We start from the raw sequence: 27,612 nt of genomic DNA, 5'->3' as shown, positions 1-27,612 counted from the left end.
AAATCGGACTGTCCAACGAAAAGAAATGTAAAACAAGAACAAATACAGAATTACCTGGAAAAACTCAGCAGGTCTGGCAGCATCGGCGGAGAAGAAAAGAGTTGACGTTTCGAGTCCTCATGACCCTTCGACAGAACTAGGGTCACGAGGACTCGAAACGTCAACTCTTTTCTTCTCCGCCGATGCTGCCAGACCTGCTGAGTTTTTCCCAGGTAATTCTGTTTTTGTTTTTGTTTTGGATTTCCAGCATCCGCAGTTTTTTTGTTTTTATCTCTGAAAAGAAATGTAAACTTACCAAAGGTGTGTCCTGTGTTTTCATTCAATGAATTGCCATTACACAAATAAGAATTTGCTTCTCATTTCCATATCAGCACCTAATATGTGACACCTAACACAACTTGCTTTCTATATCACCTAAACATATTAAACTAGCCCACGGGCACTATGATAATATAGAGATGGTCAAGGAACTAAGCCTTGTAGTAGAGATTGAACGGGATGTTGTGAGTGTACGTATGAAAACTGGCCCTGGTCCTGTGGGCAATGATTCGAAGGGACAACACATAAATGAAAAAGGATAGAATCTTGGACAGTCTGGAATGAACATCTGAGAGGAGAAGGAAAAACTACTGCTGAAGATGCAGTTGACTTATTACCACCTGGACAACTCTGGATGGGCATTGCTAGTTTTGCCTCCATCGCAAAATGAACATTGTCAAAGATGTTTTTTTTTGTTCATTCACGGGCTTTGCTGGCTGGGCCAACATTTATTGCCCTTCCCTAGTTGCTCTTGAGAAGGTGGTGGTGAGCTGCCTTCTTGAACCGCTGCAGTCCATGGTACAACCATGGTCCTGTTAGGAAGGGAGTTTCAGGATTTTGACCCAGCAATTGTGAAGGAATGGCAATATATTTCCAAGTCAGGATGGTGAGTGACTTGGAGGGGAACTTCCAGGTGTTGGTGTTCCTATCTGTCTTGGAGGGAAACTTCCAGGTGTTGGTGTTCCTATCTATCTGCTGCCCTTGTCCTTCTAGGTGGTAGTGATCGTGGGTTTGGAAGGTGCTGACTAAGAAGCCTTGGCGAATTCCTGCAGAGCATCTCGTACATGGTACACACTGCTGCCACTGTATGTCGGTGGTGGAGGGAATGAATGTTTGTGGATGTGGTGCCAATCAAGCGGGCTGCTTTGTCCTGGACAGTATCCAGCTTCTTGAGTGTTGTGGGAGCTGCACTCCACCAGGCAAGTGGGGAGTATTCCATCACACTCCTGACTTGTGCCTTGTAGATGATGGACAGGCTTTGGGGAGTCAGGAGGTAAGTTACTTGTTGCACGATTCCTAGCCTCTGATCTGCTCTTGTAGCCACAGTATTCAGTTTCTGGTCAATGGTAACCCCCAGGATGTTGATAGTGGGCGATTCAGTGATGGTAATGCCACTGAACATCAAGGGGTGATGTTTGGATTCTCTCTTGTTGGAGATGATCATTGCCTGACACTTGTGTGGTGCGAATGTTACTTGCCACTTGTCAGCCCAAGCCTGGATATTGGACTGCTTCAGTACCTGAGGAGTCGCGAATAGTGAAAATTGTGTAATCATCAGCGAACATCCCCACTTCTGACCTTATGATGGAAGGAAGGTCATTGATGAAGCAGCTGAAGATGGTTGGGCCTTGGACCAATGTGTTGGATCTTCTGGGACATTTAAATCTAGGAGGATCCCAAGAAGGTGGACCATAAAGAGGGAAGGAAGGTAGAATTTTGATGATAATGAGTACCAGAGGTGTTTATCAGGAGAACTTTCCAAGTACTATGTTTCCAGTTACTATTTTTTTTAATTAATGACTTCAACTAGAATGGATTTGCGGTTGTGGACAAAGTGGAAACCAGGCTGACATAATTCTGCAAGGGAGTTTTGTGAAGAGTCATCATAGGCCTGTGAGAAAACCTTGGAGAGAAAAGGTTAGACACAGTTGAAAAGGACGAGGATGAGAATTTTGCATAAAGGGGGGTGACAATGGTTTCACCAGGCAGCAAGGGGAGTTGTTTATATGATACTGTTTGAAAATATTCTTTTAAACCAAGGACATAAAATAGGAGATAAAAACAAAAAAACTGCGGATGCTGGAAATCCAAAACAAAAACAAAAACAGAATTACCTGGAAAAACTCAGCAGGTCTGGCAGCATCGGCGGAGAAGAAAAGAGTTGACGTTTCGAGTCCTCATGACCCTTCCAAGTGTCATGAGGACTCGAAACGTCAACTCTTTTCTTCTCCACCGATGCTGCCAGACCTGCTGAGTTTTTCCAGGTAATTCTGTTTTTGTTTTTGACATAAAATAGGAGCTAGTTATGTAATTTTTTTAATTTTCACATAAATTTTTGAAACTCAATGGCCTGAGTTTTCAACTCTGCCACTTCCATGGCATAAGTGAGGCAGCCAAGCATTTTGGTTCACCTCACAGATGCCCACTGCCCCTGACCATTTCTCCATCCCTGGGAGTGGAAACATGCTACTGCAGAGCTCGGTGGCTTGCTGCATCAGGAGAAAGAGACTGTCAGTCTGCTGCCCAGCCACATTTTTTTCAAATTTCTAAATCTAACTTTTCCTTGGTGGGGCCTGTACCACTTTGCATGTGATTACACAGATTCAACCATGACCATTGGCACTGAAGTCGATAACATGCAGCATTGGGACAACGTAGCTGGTCCAAACAGGACATCGATATGTTTCCCTCATTAGCCATCAGAAATGTTGTCTCCAGAAAAAGTGGGGAAGAGGTGAGGATGCATTCACTCTACATGAAGTTGAAGAAGCAGACACATTATCAAACATTCCACCATTTTCCAGCAGCGTCCATGATGAATGCCGGAAGACAATAAGGGCTGAAAAGATGTCTAATATGCTAATATGTTAGATAACCACTGTGACCAAAAATCTAAAATAGCACATGAGGAGACAGTTAACCAGAGTTTTTTCTCAAGTAATGAATATGTATAATAAATAAAATTTTGCCAGGCTTTCTTAAAGAGTATTTGTTTGAAATTTTGTATTGACAATGTTAGTTTGAGGATTTTAGACACCAATCAATATCTTCAGGTAAATATGTTATAATTAACAGTACTGCAAGTAGAATAGAGTGTTGATCGCCAAACCAGAGAATGGGTAATTGCACCGAATTGTTGTAGCTGGAACGGTTTCCCAACTACTGTGCCAACCACTCTGGAAGCAGTTACATGTAACAAATCTGTCAGGTTCTATTACTCACCTCCATCCACCAACTCAAAATTTCTGTGAAAAACTAAGTTGACACAAATATGACAACAAAAATATGTAAACAAACTGAATAAGGATTTTTATTTTCAACAAATCACTTTAGAGTAGCAGGCTTCCAAAGTTAGTGAATGACATTTGCTGTCATTCATAATCATTCTGCATTTATGTAGTTATTACATCACCCGACGTTCTTACAGGGCTGGGAATTATGCTGGAAATTAAAAATTCAACAACTACTGCCTTGCAGTTACATCATACCATAAGTGAAGAAAAAACTACTCAAGTGCTGTGCAGAGAAGCAGACACTGAGCACAAACGGAAGAATTAGCAGCAATCAAAAACAGCATGGTTGAATAAATAGAATTTGAGAAGACATTTAAAGGCATATTGAATAGCTGGCTTGGTAGATATATCCTTTCTGTGGAACAATATTGCTCTGCACCACTTGTTCTTCCCATCCCCATTTCTGGTATCTTCCCATTATTAATTTAGGAGATTGCTGCTTGCACATGAATTTGCAACTTGCTGTTTGCTTACGTTATAATGTATAGTTTAATAACAGCATACACTGTAACGTAACATATATACGCTATAACGTAAGCAAACAGCAAGTTGCAAATTCATGTGCAAGCAGCAATCTCCTAAATTAATAATGGGAAGATACCAGAAAGAAAATGTAGAGCTAAAGGTTCTGCGGTAAACACATGATACAGTAGATGTACACCAGAGGCTAATCTTTATGGCTAGCTGGCCCCTCAGTAAGCACATGAATATAAGGTGAATTGTCTAGCTGCTGGTTTCTGGAAATCACTTATTGTTACATAAAAATACTTTTCACTAATTCCTAACCTAAATTCTTATTAAAAAAATATGGCAAATGATTAAAACCCTGTTGGGATTTGATGTTCAGAATCAACTAGTTTGTTTTACTGTAAAATAAATACTGTAAAGGTTAACCTTAAAATTTCATAGATGGTAATTGAAAAAAGATAGCTGAAATCTCAAAAATAAGCAAATTTGTTATTTTCCATCTTCCATTTGTTTATTTTTCCTGCTTTAGCGTACCTTTTCAAATTTTGCATTGTTCATTTCTCACTTTATTAGAAACAGAATTTTCAATTCAGTGTTACCTGTCTTTATTCTCCCCACCCCCAAAATGTTCTACTTTTGTTTTTTGTTCTTGGACACACAGAATTAATATTAACAACTATAAAACAGTCTAGAACTAAAGGCAGAAAATCAGACACAGAAAGAGAGAGAGAGCGTTTAATAAAAATGCAGAAAAACAAAACCAAACAAACAGCTAAACCGAGAGAAAGAAAAAGGTGACCAGCAGCTGGTCCTTATTTTCTAATCAGGAATCTAGCACTTGGGGATAAATTCAAACTTAATGGTGCACATCATTGCATGAATTATATTTTTATAATTGCATCTTATCCACTTTAATGTAGAAGAATGGCACTGTGGATTCTGAGAACATCCCTCCCAAAATAGATTAGTAGATTGTTATAGAAATTATAAAATTGATATGTATCCCTAATTTATGCTAGCGATCAAGATAGATCGCAAACCAATCACTTATTGCAATTAATAACATGTTTCGTCCATAAAAATTATGGCCAGGATTTTTTAGGATGGTGGGTTTCCCTTCCTGCCATTCAGATTTAACTTGCTGATCACATTTCTGACTGGTCCGCCAACACTTACAATTTAAAATTTCAGTCTTCATGGTCCTATTCCTCTATCGTTGAAATCTTCTCCAGCTCCAACCCTTCAGAATTTTAAACTTTTCTAAAGTTTGGTCCTCCAACGACCACTGGCAGCTGTACCTTCAGCTATCTAGGCCCAATGCTCTGGAATTCCCTCCAAAAACCCTTCCGCCTCTCCACTTGATCCTTTAAGAGCCCCCTTAAAACCCACCCCTTTGACCAAACTTTAGATTAACTCATCCAATATCCCCTTCTCTGGCTTAGTGTCCAGTGTCCCTCCTTCTGGGAAGGGAAGGTAAACAGCCAGTGGTCGTGGTACACATTGGTACCAACGACATAGGTAAGCTAAGGGGTGAGGATCTGCAAGCACAGTACAGGAAGTTAGGAGATAAATTAAAATGCAGGACCTCAAATGTAGTAATCTCAGGATTACTCCCAGTTCCATGTGCTAGCGAGAGCAGGAATAAGAGGATAGACCAAATGAACACATGGCCGAAAAGATGGTGTAGCCGGGAGGAATTCAGATTCTTGCAGCACTGGGACTGATTCTGGGGAAGGTGGGACCTGTACAAACCAGACAGGCTACACCCAGGCAGGGCTGGGACCAATGTCCTTGCGGGAGCTTTTGCTGGTTCTGTTGGGGAATATTTAAACTAGTGTGGTAGGGGGATAGGATCCCAGGAGTAGGATCAGATAGATCAGATTCAGATCAGAAAAATTGAGGTAGAACATTAGCTAGGGATGTAGTGATAGACATGGAGTTACAGGAGAAACAAAGTTTAAAAAGTGTCCAGCAAGGGAAATTGACAGGGTTAAACTGTTTATACTTCAATGCAAGGAGTATTACAAACAAAGTAGATGAGTTAATGGCACAGGTAGACACATGGCTGCAGGATGTTATTGCTATAACGGAGACCTGGCTAAAGGAGGGACAAAACTGGCAGCTTAATATCCCTGGTTATAGAGTCTTCAGACAGGAAAGAGTAGGAGATAAAAAAGAAAGGGGGTAGCACTAATGGTTAAAGAATCAATTCCAGTTGTGGGAAGGGATGATATACTAAATGGGTCAACAAACGAGGCTTTATGGGTTGAGCTTAGAAATAAAAAAGGGGCAGTCACACTACTGGAAGTATACTACAGATCCCCAAATAGTGAAAGGGAGACAGAAGAACAAATATGTAGGCAAGTTTCTGCTTGTAAGAACAAGAACAATAGTAGAAGACTTCAACTATCCTAATATCAACTGGGATGCAAACAATATAAGGGGCACTGAGGGAGAAAAATTCATGCAGTGTCCAGGAAAATTTTTTCAACCAATTAGTGACAAACCCAATGAGAGGAGATGCAATTTTAGACCTAATCCTGGGGAACGAAGAAGGGCGAGTGGGTGAAGTGACAGTTGGCGACCATATCGGGAACAGTGATCACAATTCAGTTCAATTTAGCATTACCATGGAAAAGGACAGAGATAAGGCAGGTGTAAAAGTCTTGAACTGGGGGAAGGCAAATTTTGCAGAAACGAGAAGGGACTTGGCTGAGGTAGACTGTACAGCACTGCTGGAGGATTAAACAGTGGAAAACCAGTGGGAAGCACTAAAAAGTGAGATCCTAATTGTACAAAGTAGACATGTCCCCTACAAAAATAAGAATGGTACTGCCAAATCTAGACCCCCCTGGTTGTCTAGAGGAATACAGGGGAAGATCAAACAGAAAAAGAAAGCGTACGATAGTCACAAAGAACTAAGCACTGCAGATAGCCTAGACAAATATAGGAAGTGCAGGAACGAAGTAGAAAAGGAAATAAGGAAATCAATGAGAGGGCATGAAAAAAGATTAGCAAGTAAAGTTAAAGATAACCCAAAGATGTTTTACCAATACATTAATGCTAAAAGATTAGTTAAGGAAAAAATGGGACTTATCAGAGATGAAGATGGAAACTTGTGTGTAGGTGCAGAGGCTGTGGGAAGGGCTTTGAATGAATATTTTGTCTCCATGTTTACAAAGGAAAGGGAGGATGTAGACATAGTAGTCCAGGAGGAAAACTGCGAGATATTGGACAGGATAGTCATAAAGAGAAAGGAAGTAGTCGAAGGGTTGAAATCCTTGAAAGTTGATAAGTCACCAGGGCCAGATGGATTGTTTCTGAGGCTGCTGAAGGAAGTCAGGGAGGAGATAGCAGATGCTCTGAGGATGACTTTCCAATCTTCATTAGATACAGGGGAGGTACCGGAGGACTGGAGAAATGCAAACGTAGTTCCATTGTTTAAAAAGGATCAAAGGAAATGCCAAACAATTATAGGCCAATTAGTCTTACGTCGGTGGTGAGCAAGTTAGTAGAATCAATCCTGAGAGCTAGGATTAACTGTCATGTGGAAAGGCATGGACTAGTCAGGGATGGTCAGCATGGATTTGTTAAAAGAAGGTCTTGTCTCACAAATTTGATTGAATTATTTGAGGAAGTGACAAGAAGGGTTGATGAAGGTAGTGCAGTGGATGTTCTATACATGGATTTTAGCAAGGCATTTGACAAGGTCCCACATGGCAGATTGGTCAGGAAAATAAAAGCTCATGGGATTCAGGGTAAAGTGGCAAACTGGATAAAAGGCCCTTGCGAATGGAAAGTTGTCTCAAGTGGTGTTCCACAGGGGTCGTTGTTGTGACCCTTGCTGTTTGTGTTATATATTAATGATTTGGACGTGAAGGTAGGGGGCACGATTGGGAAATTTGCAGATGACACAAAGATTGGCCAAATAGTGGATAGTGTAGTGGATAGCCATAATCTTCAAAATGATATGGATGGGTTGGTGGAGTGGGCGGTAAAGTGGCAGATGGATTTTAACATAGAGAAGTGTGATACATTTGGGGAGGTCAAACAGTTACAGGGATTACACAATAAATGGAAATATATTAAGAGGGGTAGATGAAGTGAGAGATCTTGGCGTACAAGTACACAGGTCCCTGAAGGCAGCGGTTCAAGTAGACAAGGTTGTAAAGAAGGCATATGGAATGCTCTCCTTCATTGGCAGAGGTATAGAATATAAAAGTAAGGATGTAATGTCGGAATTGTATAAAACACTGGTGAGGCCACAACTGGAGTAGTGTGTGCAGTTCTGGTCACCACATTACAGGAAGGACGTAATAGCTCTGGAGAGATTGCAGAGGATATTTACAAGAATGTTGCCAGGGTTAGAAAAGTGTAGCTATGAGGAAAGATTGAATAGGTTGGGGTTATTTTCTTTAGGACAAAGAAGGCTGAGAGGTGACTTGATTGAGGTGTACGAAATTATTAGAGGAATAGATAGAGTGGACAGGATAAAATTGTTTCCCTTAGTGGAGAATACTAGAACCAGGGGACATAGATTCACGATAAGTGGCAGAAGGTGTAGGGGGAACATGAGGAAGAACGTTTTTACGCAGAAGGCAGTGGGTGTCTGGAATTCGCTGCCCAAGTTGATGGTAGAGGCAGAAACTCTAAACTCTTTTAAAAAGTACCTGGATCTGCAGCTTCAGTACTGTAAATTGCAGGAAGGTGGGATTAGAAAGGGCACCTGGGCGTCCTCGGGCTGGCATGGACAAGATAGGCCGAATGGTCTCCTTCTGTGCTGTAACTTTTCTATGGTTTGTCAGATTATGCATGTATAAAGCATCTCAGGATGCTTTCTACATTAAAGTTGCTATATAAATGAAAGTGGCTGTTGCTAATAATACTCACAACTGTTTCACACTATGATTTAATTGTTTCTCTAGTCCTTCTGTGAAATAAGACCTTAATGAGTAGATGTTGGAATTTATGAGGAAATGAGCGAGAAACAATCCAAGTGTCATTAATGTAGCATGCAAAGTAACACTTAGAGACTTACAGTTTCAATCATTAAAAATAATTAGAAAAATGATAGTTAAAGGCAGAAATCAGTCTACCAACAAAAATTTTCAGCAAAACTGGTTTGTGCAGTCAGAGTTTTGTTTAATCTTTAAATACTATATTCTGTGGCAGAGGGAAAATGGAAGACATAAGAGTCTTTTCTTCGTTTTGATTTTATGTTGAAACTCAACCTCCACTGACAAGTAAGATTTCCCTCAATCTCATCTGAGAGTGGGAGTAGTTAACACTGTCCCTTTGTGAAATCTCAGAGGAAGCGAGGTAATACCTCCCCCATCTCTGGTGATTCATAGGCCCCGATATTTACAGTGAGGCGAGGAGGGAGGTGTAGCAGCAGAAAACCTAAATGTGGGTTTTCCGGAGCTCCTGCCCAATTTCACGGCAAAACATCACATACCTTTTGACTGTAACCCAGCCAGCTAGATTCAGAAGCTGGCTAATGGCTGCCATTTTAGCAGGAGCATCAAGGAAATCAAGGATTGGTGAAACGTTGGGGGGTAGGGGAGAAGCGGAGGGTGGGGGGGAAAAAGGGATCAATCATGATGGAGGTCCAGGGGAGGACATTTGAATAGTTCAGTAGGGCCTTCAGATCAGGGTAGGGGCAGAGAGGGTATGTGCGTGTAGATGGGGGAGGGCCTGAGAGGAGATTGCAGCTGTGAGTAGATAAGTCGGGGCAAGGGGCAGGGATGGCGATGTGGCACTGAGAGATCATCGCAGATCGTGAGTAGTTTGCAGACGGGTGGGGAGACTGGCGAGGAATTCACGGGCCATGAGCAAATGGAGTTGATAGGGCAGAGACTCTGATCATTGATGTCTGATTGCAAGTCGGAAAGCAGGTTAGTATTGTGCAACCGACTGGAAGCTCCTGTTCTTTTTGGTCCCCATAAGTAATGCTGCAAAGGCACATAAGTGATTAATCCAACCATTCTCACCTCCCTTCAGTTGCCAGTTTTTCCAAGCATAGAGGAACCCATTCTGTACCACTTAATTTAAAAAACTGTCCTAAACAGCCTCAATATTTAAATGTCTGGCAGGTTAGTCACTTACCACCTGCCCTGTCTCCCTGGGTGGGAGGTGGGTTCAATCAGGCTTAATTTTTCGGTTTTTGCACCTACCCCTCAAACCCCACTTCCCCATTATGGGCCAGGGGAATGAGACAGGGGGAGTTTAAAATCCTCCCTCCGCCCTAAAGTCTCAAATGTTCAGTTCTGTGACTACAGGAATCAGCAAGACCAATAGGACCACTCAAACAGATTCACACCAAGATCCATATTACACACTAATTATTGTATTCAAACAGCTAAAAGGGTCATGTCAGCACAAAGGCTGGTGATTCTAATGAGTGAAATTAAAAATCATCCTGTAATGTTTCACTTCATCATACCCCTATTACTTTAGCTGGAAAATATGTGGATATTCTTCCAGCAATCCACTCAGTCCTTGAAAGGTAAAGGATCACAGCAAATAACCAATCCTCTGTCGAAGGGTCATGAGGACTCGAAACGTCAACGCTTTTCTTCTCCGCCGATGCTGCCAGACCTGCTGAGTTTTTCCAGGTAATTCTGTCTGTTTATATGTGTCAGTCTTGTGACCGCACCTCATTTAAACTTTACAGGTGACAAAATTCTGTCAAATCTACCATAATACTGCTCTTTTTGTAACTATTTAATTAATCGCCAATAGATATCCTACATAAGCAGTTCAGATGTGAAAGCCAAATAGGCAGTCTTTTTAAAGTACAGTCTACTCCTGATTTTTTTTAATTAAATTTAAAATTATTAAATTAAGCAATGTATACAAAGTGAGAATATATTGCTTAAAAATGTTAATGATCAAATAATTTAAATTAAGCAAATTTGAATTAAACAAAGACATTAAACCTTTCAAGCAGAGTGCACCCACCTTCCTATTATAACAGAAGCTAATCAGTGTATTTCTCTCTCTGACATGCTGTTATCTTCCACAACAGTACAATAATCTTATTGAGGATTTTTCATCCTTCAAAATGGCTCACCTGCATCATTGTACCATGTCACCTGTGGTATGGAAGCAAACCAGCTTACCATCAATCTACAGAAATGTCCCCCCTCATTATAACTAAAACCATAACTAAAACACTTCTTATTCAGGCTTTTCCACAGCAGTTTTTTTCTGATCATTGTGTTTAACAGTGCAGCATTTGCCAGGTTAGAAATGTTTAGCTTAACTGCTACAACAATGCAATCAAGTCCATTACAAGGAATGCATGCCCATCCACTTCAAAAATACTTCCAATTTTGGTTTTGACATCTGACAAGCATTTAGCTTACAGCAGTTAAATTTATTTCATAAAATAAAGCATGCAATTTAAGAAGTGGTGTCCAACTGGATTTAGCCCTAGTTAACTTCTTTCAAGTTTAACGAGCAAGTATTTGGATGCTAGAGTTCGGGAGGCCCCCAAGTAAATAGTGGATTACCACCTGCCACCTACAGGATTCTGTAATATCAGAAGTCGGTAACCAAAGAATTTCCCCACCTACTTTCAGTAAATTAAAAATGGATACACAGTGGTCAGTTTCAAAATTTTGGCTCATTGCAGGGAAATGAATCATTTTTTGCATCCTTGACATGATGCTTTCTAAGGTCTGCCAAGTCACTTTTCTTTAAAACTCCTACTTACTTTGAAACTTACTGAAACCCTAGCCTACATGGGAAGTTTCAAATTGTTATTCTTACAAAACCAGATTATAAATAACTTTCACCACTAATTTCATAAACATCCAATAACAATACTGTATAAAGTTATAATTTGATATATATTGGTAGGTCAAGTTACAAAAAAGAACTTTCAACACAAATCTGCCTGGGTTGAAAATGGTCAAAATTTTAATTTTTGCCAAACAATTATTAAATAGTGTAATTTTCAGACACTTGTAACATTTAAAATATCCTGTTACATGACATTCTGTTAGTCACTTTATGTTCAAGCTTAGCCTTTTCTGCACTCTACTGTTCCAATCTCTTCTTGGGGTATGAGGGAAAAACTTGACTTCCACTTATGGTTATTTTTTTCTTAAGAAACATCAGATAGTAAGGAATTCCTGAAAGATACTGCAAGACTATGCATCTGGAACTAATAAGGCTTTATGGACATGTTATCATCAGGAGTGTTCAGCACTGTACAAAAACTAAAAATGATCGTGTACAGCTGTCATGATAACGAAGGGAAAAACACCGAATTGCATCCAAAAAAACTGGACTTTAAAAAATAAGACTCGAGTTTTTAAAATGCACACAAGTCACTGACTGGAATATGGCAGGGTGACTCCCCAAGAGATAATGAGACCCCATCCTGTAGCCAGACAAGATACTGCTAAAGACATCCAGAAACCAATTCCTCCCTCCAGTAGAGACAATGGGACATAATGGGAGATACGTATCATCTCATCAAGAAATCCTGTGAGCAATGCCCAGACAGATTTATGAATTCGCTTCCAACTTGGAATATACAAAGGGGTTAAAAGTGAGCTGAAAAGCTGTCCCAGTGCCTGTCTGTGGTGGGTGTTCTGAGAGCAAGCAAGTGCTGGAAGTTTGACTCAGAAGTAACAGCCATTTTTGCAGGTATCCCAATCTCTCCCCCTCTCTACCAGAACCTTGAAACAGACTATCCATCTACTGGAGTCAACTTTTCTGGAACCTCGAAACCAACTATTCGTCTACTGGAATCTCTCAAAGTCTGAACAAATTGGCTCCTTCAAAACCAGAACGATAGGGTCTAGGAAAAAGGTATCCATGAAAGGGATCTTTTTTAGATTAAATCTTGTCGCAACCAACATGGGGGTGGGGCGGGGAGGCTGAATAAAGACAGGGAGCCATTTTATCCCTCCTCAATTGGGGTACAATTTGGGGGTATCTCAGCCAGATGGTGACAAATTGAGGGGTCTTGCCTGGATCAACAACTTTGGGGAACCTCATCTGGGGGTGAAGTCTTAATACAACAGTACACCAAACCACTGTTTAATTTGGATTCTTTTGTTAACAGTGGAAGGAAGGATGCAAAGTTCAAACATTTGCAATTTTGCCTTTCCTTATAAGACTCTTCCCCTTCTATCTTCAGGATAATTTAACACCTGACAATGTGTAACTGAATACTCCCACAATGAGGCATTCAATACTGGGAGTTACCAGTAAACAAAACTTTAAAAGAATTTATAAATAAGAGGTTAAATTTCTGTAGGAATTTTGATATAATGTACTGAAATGACTCAGTAGATAGAGAGGTAAGTGTGTCAGCAATTTACTGGGTTGATAAGACTACATGAGTGCCTGAGTGGGAGAGCAACTAGCATTGATATATTTTACATATTTGAGGTGAATACCGAATTTGTTTTTGCTGGCATTCATCCATGGCACGAGTTCAAATTAGTCCTGTAATTTACTCTTGTGAAACTGAAGGTCTTTGAATTATTTCAAGAAAAACCATCAGTTTAAAAAGCAACAACAAAATTTCAAAATACCAGTGTGCTTAATAATAGACGTACTGTCCAAGTGGAGTATTGTTGTTGCTCGAGAGACATCATTTGGCTGTTATCCACACCAAATCGAAAATGTTATGCACGCACAGGTTCAAGACCTGACTGCGTCAACGCTAGATTCTCACAATATAGAGTGCTGCAGTACTCAACTTACTATAAGATGCAAGAACATGTAAGCAAACTGCCCCTCACTATCATCTTCCAGTGACAGGATCATTTGAATTTGTTTATTTTCTGCAGTTAAGGATCCAAAACGAAGCAGACCCACAACTTCAAGGCAGCTTCCTTCCTTACATCCCTCTTTCTCAGCCTCTCCACTGAAATTGAAGTGAGAACTGGATCATGAATCCCACCACTCTCTAATGACTCACAACAGTGCTCCAACATACAACACCCAGATTTAAGCTTCGTCCTTAACCCCTGAAAGGAGCAAAATTCAATATCACATTCAAAAATATAACCAAGGCTGCGTTTTTTTTAATGAAATAAAATGAGGAACATTTTAAGGTTTTCTGCACTTCTCTAACAACCAAACAATTTACAGAGCATTTTTTTTATTCATCTGGGGTATGTGGGTATCGCTGGCATTTATTACCCATCCATAACTGCCCTTGAAAAGAGAGTGTTGAACTGCCTTCTTGATACAACCAACTGGCTTGCTTAGACTATTTCAGAGAGCAGTTAAGAGTCAACCTCATTGCTGTGGGTCTAGAGTCACATATGGGTCAGGGCAGGTAAGGACAGCAGATTTCCTTCCCTAAAGGACATTGGTGAACCAGGTGGGGTTTTACCACAATCGGTAGTATCATGTTCACCATTATTGATACCCGTTTTAAGTTCATATTTATTGTTTCCAGCTTTCATGGTGGGATTTGAACTCATGTCTCCAATCATGAATTCAGGTTTCTCAATTACTAGTCCAGTAACTTAACCACTATGTTACCGTATCCTATCATAAGGTATGTTTGCAGCTGTTCTTTACAGCAAATGATTTATTATCAAAAGATTTGTATGAAAAGTAAACCCACAGGATTAGCCTTTGAACCAGAATATTTGAGTTTTCAAAATATGTACTTTTACTGCAATAACCAGCAGCAAAACATATTTTGTGCACACTTTACTACAATAAACATTCTAAAATACATAGTATTATTTCTTACATAATAAATTAGGAGTAAATATTCAACTAATTTATAATCATATTAAATTTTTTATTTGATTTTAGAAACACTACTGGAATGGCTGCCTGGTAATATAATTTACCAGGAGCAAGTTACAAATTAATTGTTTGTGCTGCGATTCAATTTCTTCCATCATGACCAGTTTTCTGCTATGCAGAAAAAACAGAAGGTTACAGTAGGTCACAAAAAACCATGCTGCTGCAATGCGAGAGGCTGACGTAATCCCCAGTGTCATTAAGGTCAGCTGTTTACAATGTACTGTAGGGAGTACATTGCCTGTGTAGACTGCGCCGGGAAACTGCTGCAATAGTGAATTTTACAGGATAGTTCATGACGTAATTTTATAAGTAGGTTTAGGCTGGATCAGAAAGTACTCAACAGATGTAAGAAATCCAGAAGGTGATAACTATATCAAGGTTACTGTCTTAACACATTTTTAATTATTAATTTCTAAATTCTTTATAAAAACAAAAATGTTAGAGACACAACAACGTTCCTCTGTCACAGTAACACACTGTAATTAGCCAATAAACTCAGAGTCCAAGTGCAATTTAGAATGTCCGTGCATTCCAAACTGCAAGATACCATAGACTGAAACATCACATCAACAAGAAAGTTGTTTCTCACCAAGATATCGTCCCTCCAACTCTGCGCTGAGCAACTTCTCATTCTCGGTGATTTCGGTCTCCAGTCTCACCCTGCTCTCTCTCCCCCGTGTACATAGCCTTCCCCCCACCTCCCTTGGCCTCTTCCTCTATTTAAACTCAACATTTCCTATCTCCAGGTAAGAAGCAGATTTTGCTCATGAACTAAAATTTCCATGACAGCCAACACTGTAAATGTCTGGTTACACTTCTGTGAACTGCCTTGGTACATTTTAATATATTTTTAAAATTGCAATCTAAATCCAAGTATATAGTAGGATTGCTTGTTCTCAACTGGTCAGAAGTGCGCTATTAATTATACTAGGTTAAAAAGACTTCCTGAACACAACTCTGATTCCAACAGTTATTAAAATTTCTTAAATGCGATTGAGTAAATATTTTTGATCAGCTCCTCTTTCAATTCAGGCCTTGAATTCATGCGTCTTGGCAGTTACAACATTTAATTATTTACTGGGAATTATGAACTGGATCTGGGAACAGATTCAAAACCTTAGGAAAAGTGCACATCAATGTATTTACAAGCATTGTTAACTACAGAATTCTAACCGCCACATATTCCAACTTTAGACTTGAGGCGTCTATAACAGATTTCTAATAAATGATCTGTGCTTTTGTGATATAATGTAAATACCACAGCATATAAAACTAATAATTTTCCATATGAAGCTCCTTTATAGCTAGAACTGAAAACTGTACAGATTTAAATGGAACAGTTTTAAAAAGCTACACAGAGAAGATATTAGGAAATCCCAGTTAATAAAAATAAAAGTCAAGCAAAATTATCTCTTGCTGAAAAACAAGTTTTTCATTTCAAAGAGCACAGAAGCAAAATACCGTGTGCGCTAGAATTCTGAATAAAAACGGAAAATGCTGGAAACACTCAGCTGGTCAGGCAGCATCTGTGGAAAGAGTTAATGTTTCAGGTTGATGGCCTTTCATCTGAATAGAACACCGACATGAAGTGTTAATTCTTGTTTCTCTCCAAAGATGCTACCTGACTTGCTGAGTATTTCCAACAGTTTCTATTATTATTTCCTTTTTTCACTGTCGTACAGCTCCATGCTTCTAGAAACTTGGTTTAAGGTAGCACAATTTCCAACACTGTTTTCACTTTGCCATCACAGTACTTGATTCAAACTAACCTTAATTCTGAAAAGAAGATGAAACCAACAAGGCCATTCTTGTACAGATTAGATCTGGTAAAGACATTGGTATATGCCAATTATCCAGCTCCCAGAGATGGAATGTGACATTTCATGGGTAGGAGAGAGAAATTTTCCTTGTGACTACAAATGTTTGCCCAGCATTTTGCAAAGTAGCCCAAGGAAGCACTTTAGGAGGATAGATATGTTATGTTACACTTCTTTTAGGGTGCTATTATCCAATTGTTGTGAATTATTAAAAGAAAGCTATTAAAATTTCAGTGGTGGTTTCAGAATAGAAAATGTGCCAACTGTCTTCCATAAAAACATCGGCACACTCATCCATTAAATGTTCACATGTACAGATGTGCTTAAGCCACCCATCAGTATCTGAGGTACCATGGCCATGATATTTAAACAGAGGGTGCAGGTGTGGCTGAAAAAGACCAAGAACTTAGCGGCAGGAGCTCACTAACATTTTTCAGCTCTGTTTCCAATCCAGCAGGCAGCTAAGTGGACAATCTGGCCATCTGGCAGGAGAGAACATCAGTGCCAGAAGCCACAGCTAGGGACCCTTGGAAATAGTCTCCGGCAAAAGCAAGTCTGAGGCCCAGCAATAGATATGTGGAAAACAACCGGTGATCACAAGATCAGAGATAGAGTACAAGCTGGGGTCAAATGGCAGGTAGGATGGGAGGAGCTGGCAAAGTCCAGAGGCTTGGTTGTGTGGGCCATTTGAAGAGCATGCCTGCTCCTCCTGGTCTACAAAGAGTGCTGAAAGAAGCGCTTATCATGTGGAGCTAGCATCTGCCTCCCTTTCACTCATGAGGTTCCCAACCTCAGGAAAACCCATGCAGCAGTCATCAATTCTAAATCTGGCTCTGTGGAAGTCCAATAGAGTCAATACGAATCAGGGGGGAAACTCTCCGCTAGTTGGAGTCATACCTTGCACAAAGGAAGATAATTGTAGTTGTCGGAGATTAATCATCTCAGTTCCAGGATAGTTCCAGTTGCAGGAGTTCCTAGGCCCAACCATCGTCAGCTGCTTTATCAACGATCCTCCTCCCATCATAACAACAGAAGTGGGGATATTTGCTGATGATTGCACAATGTTCAGCACTGTTTGCGACTCCTCAGGTACTGAAGCAGATTAGGTTCAAATGCAGCAAGACCTGGACAATATTCAGGCTTGGGCTGACAAGTGGCAAGTAATATTCATGAATACAATTGCCAGGCAATGACCATCTCCAACAAGAGAGAATCTAACCATCGCCCCTTGACATTCAATGGCATTATCATCACTGAATCCTGCACGAACAACATCCTGAGGGTTACCATTGACCAGAAACTGTACTGGAATAGCCATATAAAGGGTCATAATCCTGGAACTCCCTACCTAACAGCACTTTAGGTGTACCGACACAAAATGGACTGCAGCATTTCAAGACTGCAGTTCATAACCACTTTCTCAAGGGCAATTAGGGATGGGCAAATGCTGGCCTAGCCAGCGACGCCCACATCCCATGAAAGAACAAAAAAATGGAGTCCTAGCTCTCCATGGCAGGAAACTCAACCAGCCTCATATCCTTCCCTCCACCCCCATCCCCATCCCGTACATAAAAAAGCAGTGGGGTGTGGTAAGGTTCTCAGCCCTGTATTCAACTCTTTAACCCCAACACTCTCTTGCCTGTCACAGGATTGTTGAATACCAAGGCTTATGTCTTTATATCATTAATTTGCAAAGTTGCTGGTAATCAAAGGAGTTCCAGCACATTTGCCTCCACTTAAAAGCTTTTGGTGGCTTACCAAAATCTCCTTCCTTTCCCAGAAATAGAAACTACAGCAAAAGTGATTACAAACATTTGATCTGTAACGTTGAGGCATGGTGACACACTATGAAATTGCAAATACTCATGTGAATCCCAGAAGTTTTTATGTAGGCATTTTTATTCATATGCAAGTTTTACCAATTTCCATTTCAAACCTGCCACTTTTGCCAGCAAAGACAACACAACAGGAGGAAGTTGATTCATCCTGGGACACGTATGCATACTGTTTAGTTATCTGGTGTCTGACTAATCAACACCATTTTAGTAAAAGGAGGCTGAGACAGGAGAAATCATAATGGGGAATAAGAAAATAACAGAGACATTAAACAACTATTTTGTCTGCCTTCATAGTAGAAGACACGAAAACTACCAAAGGTAGTGGGGAACCAAGGGTCTGATGACAACGAAGTACAAATAATTCATATTAGCAAAGATAAGGTACCGGAGAAATTAATGGGACCAAAAGCCAACAAAACCCTTGGAGCTGATGGGCTACATATAAAGTTCTAAAAGAGGTGGCTGCAGAAATAGTGACTACATTGGTTGTGATCCTCCAAAATTTCTTAGATTCTGGAACAGTCCCTGTGAATTGGAAGATGGCAAATGTAACACCTGTAGTCAAGAAAGGAGAGAGAGAAAAACAAGGAATTACAAGCCAGTTTGGCTGACATCAGTCAGGAAAATAATGGAATCCTTTAAGAAGTGTTAACAAGGCCCATTTGCCTCATCATATTATGAGTCAACATTGTTTCTGGAAAGGGAAAGCATGCTTTACAAATCCTTGGGGCTTTGGAGGATGAACTAACGAGGATAAAAAGGAGACTGGATGTAGTTAGTATACAATATTTAAAGTTTCAAAAGTATTTGATAACATACAGTGCTACACAAAGGTAATTGCACAAGATAAAAGCTCATGGTGTTGCGATAATATAGTTACAGGGGCAGAGGATTGATTAAAAGATAGAAACCTGTGTGTAGGAATAAACGAGTCATTTTCAGGTTCGAAGGATGTTACCAGTGGGTGCTTCAAAATACAGTGTTCAGGCCTTAACTATTATTAATGACTTTAAAGGGAACAAGTGTAACATAATTGAGTTATAATGGCACAGAAAGAGACCATTTGGCCCATTGATTCCAAAGGGCTCTCAGCAAAACAATCCAGTCAGTCCCAGTCCTCTGCTCTATCCTTTTGATTCAGTAAGATTATTTCCTTCAAGTGCCCATTCAATTTCCTTTTAAAACCATTGATCGGCTCCTCTTCCATCATGCTTAGAAGCTGAGTTCCAGGTCATTACCAATCGCTGCAGAAAAATGTTCACCCTCACGTTCCCACTTGTATATCTTGCCTAAAAGATTAAATCTGTATCCCCTTGTCTTTGTTACATCAGTTAATGGCAACAGCTTTTCTTTGTCTATTTTATCTAAACCTGTCATAATACGCTTCTAACAAATCTCCTCTCGACCTCCTTTGCTCCGAGAACAACGCCACCTTCTCTAACTTATCCCTGTAGCTAAAATCCTTCATCCCTGGAACAATTCTGGTAAATCTCCTCTCTACTCTCACACCATTTTGAAAGTGTGGTGACCAGAACTGGATGCAATAATATAATTGTGGCCTAACCAGGATTTTAGAAAGTTCAACAGAACTTCCTTGCTTTTGTAGTCAATGCCTCTACTAATGAAACATAGCACACCATATATTTGCTAACAACACTGTCAATATGCCCTGCCACCTTCAAAGAGTTATGCACGTGAACCCCCAGACGGCTCTGCCCTGCATACTCTTTAGAACTGTGCCAATAATTCTATTTTGCCTCTGCCCATCCCACCTGCCAAAATGCATCTCATTACACTTCTCTGTATCCAAGTTTGCTCATGATACAAAGGTAGGTGGAAAAATAAGCTGCAAAGACACAAAAAGTTTGCAAAGAAATAGGAATAGATTAACCGAGTGGGCAAGATGGGAAATGTGACGTTATTGACTTCAGGAAGAAGAGCTGAAAAACAGAATGGTGAGCAATTATTAAATGGTTGGCAAAGGGATTTGGATGTGCTTGTACAGGAAGCACAGAAAGTTAACATGCAGATATGGCAAGCAGGAAGGTAAATGGTTTGTTGACTTTTGTGGCAAGCGAGTTGGTGTGCAAGAGTGCAAGAGTAAGGAAATCTTGCTGCTTTTGTACAGGGCTTTGGTGAGATCACCTGAAGTGCAGTGCACAGTTTGGGCGTCCATACCTAAGGAAGGATACATATGATTGCCTTAAAGGGGGGTGGAATGAAGGTTCACTGGGTTGATTCCTGGGAAAAGAGGGTTATCTTATAAAGAGAGATTGAGCCTATAGTAAAATGGGCTTATACTCTCTGGAATTATAAGAATGAGAGATGATCTCATTGAAACATAAAAGATTCTGAGAGGGCATGACAGGATAGATGCTGAGAGGCTGTTTTCAATGTTTGAGGAATTTAGAACTAGGGGTAGAGTCTCAAGATAAGGGTCAGCTATTTCAGACTGAGATGGGGAGGAAGTTTCTCAATATGTAGATCTTGGGAGCTCTCTAATGCAGATTGCAATGGATGCTCAGCTGTTGACTATATTCAAGGCTGAGGTCGATTGACTTTTGGGCTCTAAAAGAATCAAGGGATATGGGGTTCAGATGGGAATGTGGAGTTGAAGTAGATGATAAGATATTTATTGGAATAGCAGTGCAGACTCAAGGGGCCTACTAGATAAGTGTAACTCACAGGAAAATAAATGCAACATACATTGAGTTCATAGTCACTATATTAACGATAATTTGACCTGCATAATGCTATATTTAATTAATTTATTTATCTGTGGGCTGTGCTTCAAAATAAATTTGCTTTATCTTTTGATTAAACTGTTAAAATGAATATGCATACATAAAATCTGCTCGATATTATGCCTCCGAAACTGTTCCAGCAGTTGGTATCCTTCCAGTTACAAGAAATGATGCACATGTAGCAAACAATCCATTTAGTTGGGGTGCCTTCATTTGGTGCACCTTTACTGATTGGCTGTGAAAGCTAATCCTCGAGTGGCAGTATCCACCACAAGCACCGCTGCGGGTTGTTGTCTTCAGCATTGGTGCCGGTTACTAAGCTACAATAGCCACTTGGTCATCATGGCAGTGCATGCCAGCCCACAGAAAAATTGTTGCCATTTCCCTCTTTCGCCAGCTAGTGACTGCCAGGTGCAACAGTCGAAGTTTAGGGCCTTCACATCACGCTTGCTAGCATCCTTGAGGCAGAGCCTTGGGCACCCCACTGGTCGTCTGGGTCCAGCTACCGCACCATATAGGAGGTCCTTGGGTATGCGACCATTTCATATCCTGTGGACTTTAACCAATCCACCAATGCCTTCTCTGTTTGATTAGGGCCAACACACTTAGGAGCTCTGCCTTTGAGAGAGCTGCCGCATTTGTGATTTTGTCCTTCCAGGGTATAACTATAATGCACCATAGACAGCAAAGTTAAAAATTATTGAGCTTCTTTTCCTGGTAGCTGTAAGTCACCATGTTTCATAGCTATCTAACAAAATGCTTGTTGGTATAAACAATGTGGTATAAACCATCAGCCTGGTCCAGCTTGTTTTATTCCATGCACGTTTCACATGTTGGCCAAAGGTGGTAGCTGTTTTCCTTGTGTGTGCATCAAACTCTGCATCAAGTGGCAATTTGTCTGTCATCATGGACCCAAAGCAGCAGAATTTGCTAACCACTTCAAATGAGTTGTTATTTAGTGTGATCAAGGGGGTGGCTGCATCATCTTGCCCCTTAACAGCTATAGTCAGGGACAAATTACAGTCCATGGGTTTTTGTGGCTGAGTTGCCACACAGACGACTAATGAAGCATCGTCAGTGTAAGAGAAGTTCCCTCATCAGGATGCTTTAGTCTTTGCTTTCAGCCTTGATAGATTGTAGAGCTTGCTGTCTGAGCAAGTATGCAAGTAGACTCCTTCCAGATCTACAGGGAAGGACAGGATCTTGGAGGAGGAGCACCGGAGTGGGAGCTATGACACAGCCCTGTTTCACTCCAAAATTGCTGGACATGAAGCATCAAACTGGACAGTGCAGTGCATGTTGGCATGGAAAGAGTGAATGAAACTGAGGAGCTTTGTTGGAGAGCCAATTTTTCCCAAAATCTTGTAGAACGCTGCTCGGCTGATGGCATCAAATGCCTTAGTGAGATCTACAAGAATAAACTGTTCCAATGTAAATCGGAGGAACAGAACAAAATATGCTAATGGACACCTGTGGTTCTGACAATTGCTGTCTAGGCTAGGATTATCCTGATGAGATAAGTGTAGCTATCAACGAATAGCTCAGAAATGCACATCAATGGCTTTTTTCCTGAAAGGAACCTCATCTGTTAATTTAGCAATTTACAGCCCTTCAAACTCAATTTCAGATAATATCCTCTGTCCTATTTTTCCAGACAGCAGTTGTTGATGATTCTACTATTCCTATCTCTTCTCTAGACCCATCTTTTGTTTCTTGTTCCATGACCAGCTCCTTTTATCTTGCACAATCGTCCCTGTCATTCAGCCGCTGCTGTCTTCCAGCCTATAAAGGATCTTTCCTTTTGTTCTTCATTTCCCCACCACCAACCTTTTCCCTGCCTGTGTACTTGCTTAAACCTGCCCTAATATTTTCCAGTTCTGATGAAAATCAGTGACTTGAAATGTTAATTATGTCGCTCTCTCCACAAATGCTACCTGACCTAAGTATTTCCTGCAGTTGCTGTTTTTATTTCAGATTTCCAGCATCTGCTGTATTTTGCTTGTCATAACTATACCTACATCAAAAATCTGTTTTTTACATACCTTTATGAAGTAATCCCACATTTGAGCAATCAGTCTTCAAGACTATACTTGAATACTTAGCAGCAAAATCCATAACAAATACGCACAAGTATGCTAATGGAAACCTGTGGTTTCTGACAATTGCTTCCTAGGCTAGGAGTATCCTGATGAGATAAAAGATGTCAATCATTCTTTTCCTTTCATGAGATATGGGCATCATTGGCAAGGCCAGTATTTGTTGCCCATTCCTAATTGCCCTCGAACTGAGTGAGCTTGCTAGGCTATTTCAGAGGGCAGTTAAGGGTCAACCACATTGCTATGGGCCTGGAATTACATATAGCCCAGATGATACACAAGGATAAAAACAAAAAACTGCGGATGCTGGATAGATAAGGATGACAGATTTCCTTCACTAAAGGGCATTAACCAGATGGTTTTTTTTTAATGACAACCAATGATAGTTTCATGGTCACCATTACTGAGACAAGCTTTATATTCTAGATTTATTAATTGAATTCAAGTTCTACCAGCTGTTAAGGTGTTTCCCATGTTTCCAGAGCATTAGCCTGGACCTCTGGATTACTACTTCAGTGAAGTTACCACTATGCCACCATCTCCCCCTTTAACGCTAGTTTCTAGCATTCTATTTTACTTAGCGACTGGCCTTCCAAGATACAACTGGCTTCAACTGGGTTTTTATATACTTGACACAGGTCCATACTAAAGGATTTGCATTTATATAGTGCCTTTAACATAGAAAAAAATCCCAAAGTGCTTCACTGCAGCATAATACAAGAAATCCATTCTTATGGAGGTGCATACTGAACCAAGGGAAGTGTTGTGGTGCAGTGGGTAGTATCCCTGCCTCTGAGCCAGAAGCTCCAGGTTCAAGTCCCAATCCAGGACTTGATGGCCAAGGAAGGGGTGTTCATAACACAGCCAAACTGATTGAGTATCAATCTGCAAATCCTTCCAACACATGCCACTGGCAGGTGGTAAAGGTAAAGGTGAGGAAGAATTCTGGTCAGTCATGTGATGAAAAGAAAATCTGAGCCGCTACCATCACTATTCATAGCTCTGGACTACAACATTCATGTATAAGTGCATGTTACCACAGCAACTCAGACTCCTTGGGGTGGAGGGGGCAGTTGGCTGGACAGCCGGTGTGAATAAGATTGGTGCCAAAAGCACAGCGTTCAATCCCTGTTCCAGCTGGGCTGGATTCGGGACCTGCCTCCTTGCCCTACCCATGTGGGTGGGGCCCGAGAACTAAAGAAGATTTTCAGAATCACAGAGCAGAAGAGGCCCATCGAGTCTGCACCGACATGTGAGAAACACCTGACCTACCTACCTAATCCCATTTACCAGCACTTGGCCCATAGCCTTGAATGTTATGACGTGCCAAGTGCTCATCCAGGTACTTTTTAAAAGGATGTGAGGCAACCTGCCTCCACCACCCTCTCAGGCAGTGCATTCCAGACCATCATCACCCTCTGGGTAAAAAAGTTTTTCCTCACATCCCCCATAAACCGCCTGACCCTCACCTTGAACTTATGCCCCCTTGTGACTGACCCTTCAACTAAGGGGAACAGCTGCTCCCTGTCCACACTGTCCATGCCCCTCATAATCTTGTACACCTCGATCAGATCCCCCCTCAGTCTTCTCTGCTCCAACGAAAGCAACCCAAGTCTATCCAACCTCTCTTCATAACTTAAATGTTTCATCCCAGACAACACCCTGATGAATCTCCTCTGCACCCCCTCCAGTGCAATCACATCCTTCCCATAATGTGACGACCAGAACTGCACATAGTACTCCAGCTGTGGCCTCACCAAGGTTCTATACAACTGCAACATGACCTCCCTACTTTTGTAATCTATCCCTTGATTGATAAAGGCAAGTGTCCCATGTGCATTTTTCACCACCCCACTAACGTGCCCCTCTGCATTCAGAGATCTATGGACACACACGCCAAGGTCCCTTTGTTCTTCAGAACTTCCTAGTGCCATGCTGTTCATTGAATACTTCCTTGTTAAATTACTCCTATCAAAGTGTATCACCTCACACTTCTCAGGGTTAAATTCCATCTGCCACTTATCTGCCCATTTGACCATCCCATCTATATCTTCCTGTAGCCAAGACACTCAACCTCACTGTTAACCACCCGACCAATCTTTGTGTCATCTGCAAACTTACTAATCCTACCCTCCACATTGTCATCTATGTCATTTATATAAATGACAAATAATAGGGGACTGAGCACAGATCCCTGTAGTATGCCACTGGACACTGGCTTCCAGTCACTAAAGCATCCTTCTGTCATCACCCTCTGCCTCCAACAACCAAGCTGGTGGTGCTGCCCCACCAGCAAGGGGCGATGCATTGCTGGACCCTCTACATATTGATCTAAAAGGTTCTCCTGTACACATTTCAAGAAATCCACTCCATCCAAGCCCTTAACACTCTGTCTATCCCAATTAATGTTGGGAAAGTTGAAATCACCTAATACAATTCCCCTATTGTTATTGTTTTTACACATCTCCACAAATTCTGCACATATTTGCTCCTCAATTTCCCGCTGACTATCTGGGGGTCTATAATAAACACCTAACAACATGGCTGCCCCTTTTTTATTCCTAAGCTCTACCCACAAAACTTCATTCTATGCACCCTCCAAGATATCATCTCTCCTTACTGCAGTAACTGACTCCTTAACTAATAATGCAATGCCTCCTCCTCTTTTACCCCCTCCCCTGTCTCACCTGAAGATTCTATATCCCGGAACATTGAGCTGCCAATCCTGCCCTTGCCTCAACCACATCTCTGTGATGACTACTATATCACAATTCCACGTGTCAATCCTCACCTTTAACTCATCCGTTTTACCTGTAATACTCCTGGCATTAAAGTAGAAGCCAACAAGCCTTGCCTTACTCCCTTGAAGCTTATTGCAGCTGTACTCCCTCTGACTTGATTGTTTTACTGTATTATGATGTGTCCTTATTCTGCTAACATTCTGTGTCCCCCTCCCCCTGCTGAAATAGTTTAAACTCCTCCCAACAGCACTAGCAAATCTGCCCGCAAGGATGTTAGTCCCGCTCTGGTTCAGATGGAGACCATTCCGCTTGTACAGGTCCCACCTTCCCCAGTGATCCAGAAATCTAAAACTCTCCCTCCTGTACCAACTCTTATGCCACGTATTAATTTGCGCTATTCTCCTATTTCTGAGCTCACTAGCATGTGGCACTGGGAGTAATCCAGAGATTACAACTTGAGAGGTCTTGCTTTTTAGTCTAGTGCCTAACTTCCTGAATTCTTTCTACCTATATCATTGGTATCAACATGTACCATGACCTCTGCCTTATCACCTTCCCCCTTCAGGATGCCCTGCAGCCGTTCAGTGACATCCCAGACCGACACCAGGGAGGCAACATACCATTTTAGAGTCACGCTAACGGCCACAGTAGCGCCTATCTGTTCCCCTGACTACAGAATCCCCTATTACTATTGCTCTTCCTCCCCTCCTGTACAGACAGGCTGCTTGTGGTGCCAGAAGCTTGGCTCTGTCCGCACTCCCTGGAGAAACCAGTGCCCCCATCAGCCTCCAAAACGGAATACCGATTTGTGAGCGCAACCCCAGGGGACTCCTGAACTACCTGCCTGTTTCTCTTGGACTGCTGGTGGTCACCCATTCCCTTCCTTCCTCAAGTCCCTTCATCTGCGGTGTGACCACCTCTCCAAACGTGCTATCCACGATGCTCTCAGACTTGCGGATGCTCCACAGCGTCCCCATCCGTCATTCCAGCTCTGAAAACCGAGCTTCCAGAAACTGCAACTGGACACACTTCCTGCACACATGCTGGTCCCAGGCATTGGAAATGTCCCCGGCTTCCCACATGGAGCACGAGGAACACATCACGGCTTTGAGCGCTCCTGCCATGACTTATCCCTTTAAATGAAACCTTTTAAGTCAATTACTCCAGGGCCCTTCTTTCCTGATCCTCGTTACTGTAGAATATACAAACTGTAAACCACAAAAAGACCTTAAACTATAAGCGATTGAAGTAGTAAATACCTTACACACCAGTGATTCCTTTCCCTTGTAGCCTCTACTATTGCAGCATGCTCTGAATATTTAAGAAGTTGGATAACAAGGAAAAAAATTCAAAGAGCACCTCGTCCCCTATGCACCGAATTCCCGCTTTGCACCAAATTCTGAATACCCACTTTGGCTGTGCCCCACTCTGGATGTGCTCTCTCTCCTGTTCGTGTGCAAGCACACTTGCCATTCTGAGCCAAAGAAAGAACTGTGAGGAGGAAGACCAAAAGCTTAATCAGAGAGATGGGTTAAGGAAGGTCAAGCTGGAATTGGGTTTACAGAGGGAGTTGCATTTGGTGGGGCCCATGCAGCTAAAATCATGCCTGCTGCTGGTAGTTGAATTGAGGATAATGAGGAAGAGGCCAAAATCTAAAGACTAAACAGTTTGCTTGTGTGTTTGGGTGGGGTGCCATTCTCTAGACAAACATTCACACAAATTAGTTTAAGAACGGTATCTTTCTTAAAATAGCCCATTTTCAAAGTAACAGACTCATAACCCACA

The 27,612-nt window shown here is 41.3% G+C and overlaps 1 protein-coding gene and 1 long non-coding RNA gene across 2 annotated transcripts in view; one reads left to right on the top strand and one right to left on the bottom strand.

The window, feature by feature from the left end:
• The window catches only part of LOC121291698, a 123,501-nt gene that overhangs the window by 34,408 nt on the left and 61,481 nt on the right, over positions 1-27,612 (top strand). The gene's annotated exons all lie outside the window — the stretch shown is intronic.
• skila (SKI-like proto-oncogene a) overlaps positions 1-27,612 on the bottom strand; it is a 79,007-nt gene that overhangs the window by 39,158 nt on the left and 12,237 nt on the right. The gene's annotated exons all lie outside the window — the stretch shown is intronic.

The sequence above is a fragment of the Carcharodon carcharias genome, chromosome 2 (assembly GCF_017639515.1).
Source record: "Carcharodon carcharias isolate sCarCar2 chromosome 2, sCarCar2.pri, whole genome shotgun sequence".
Taxonomy (NCBI): domain Eukaryota; kingdom Metazoa; phylum Chordata; class Chondrichthyes; order Lamniformes; family Lamnidae; genus Carcharodon; species Carcharodon carcharias.
This window is presented reverse-complemented; position numbering and strand designations above follow the sequence as displayed.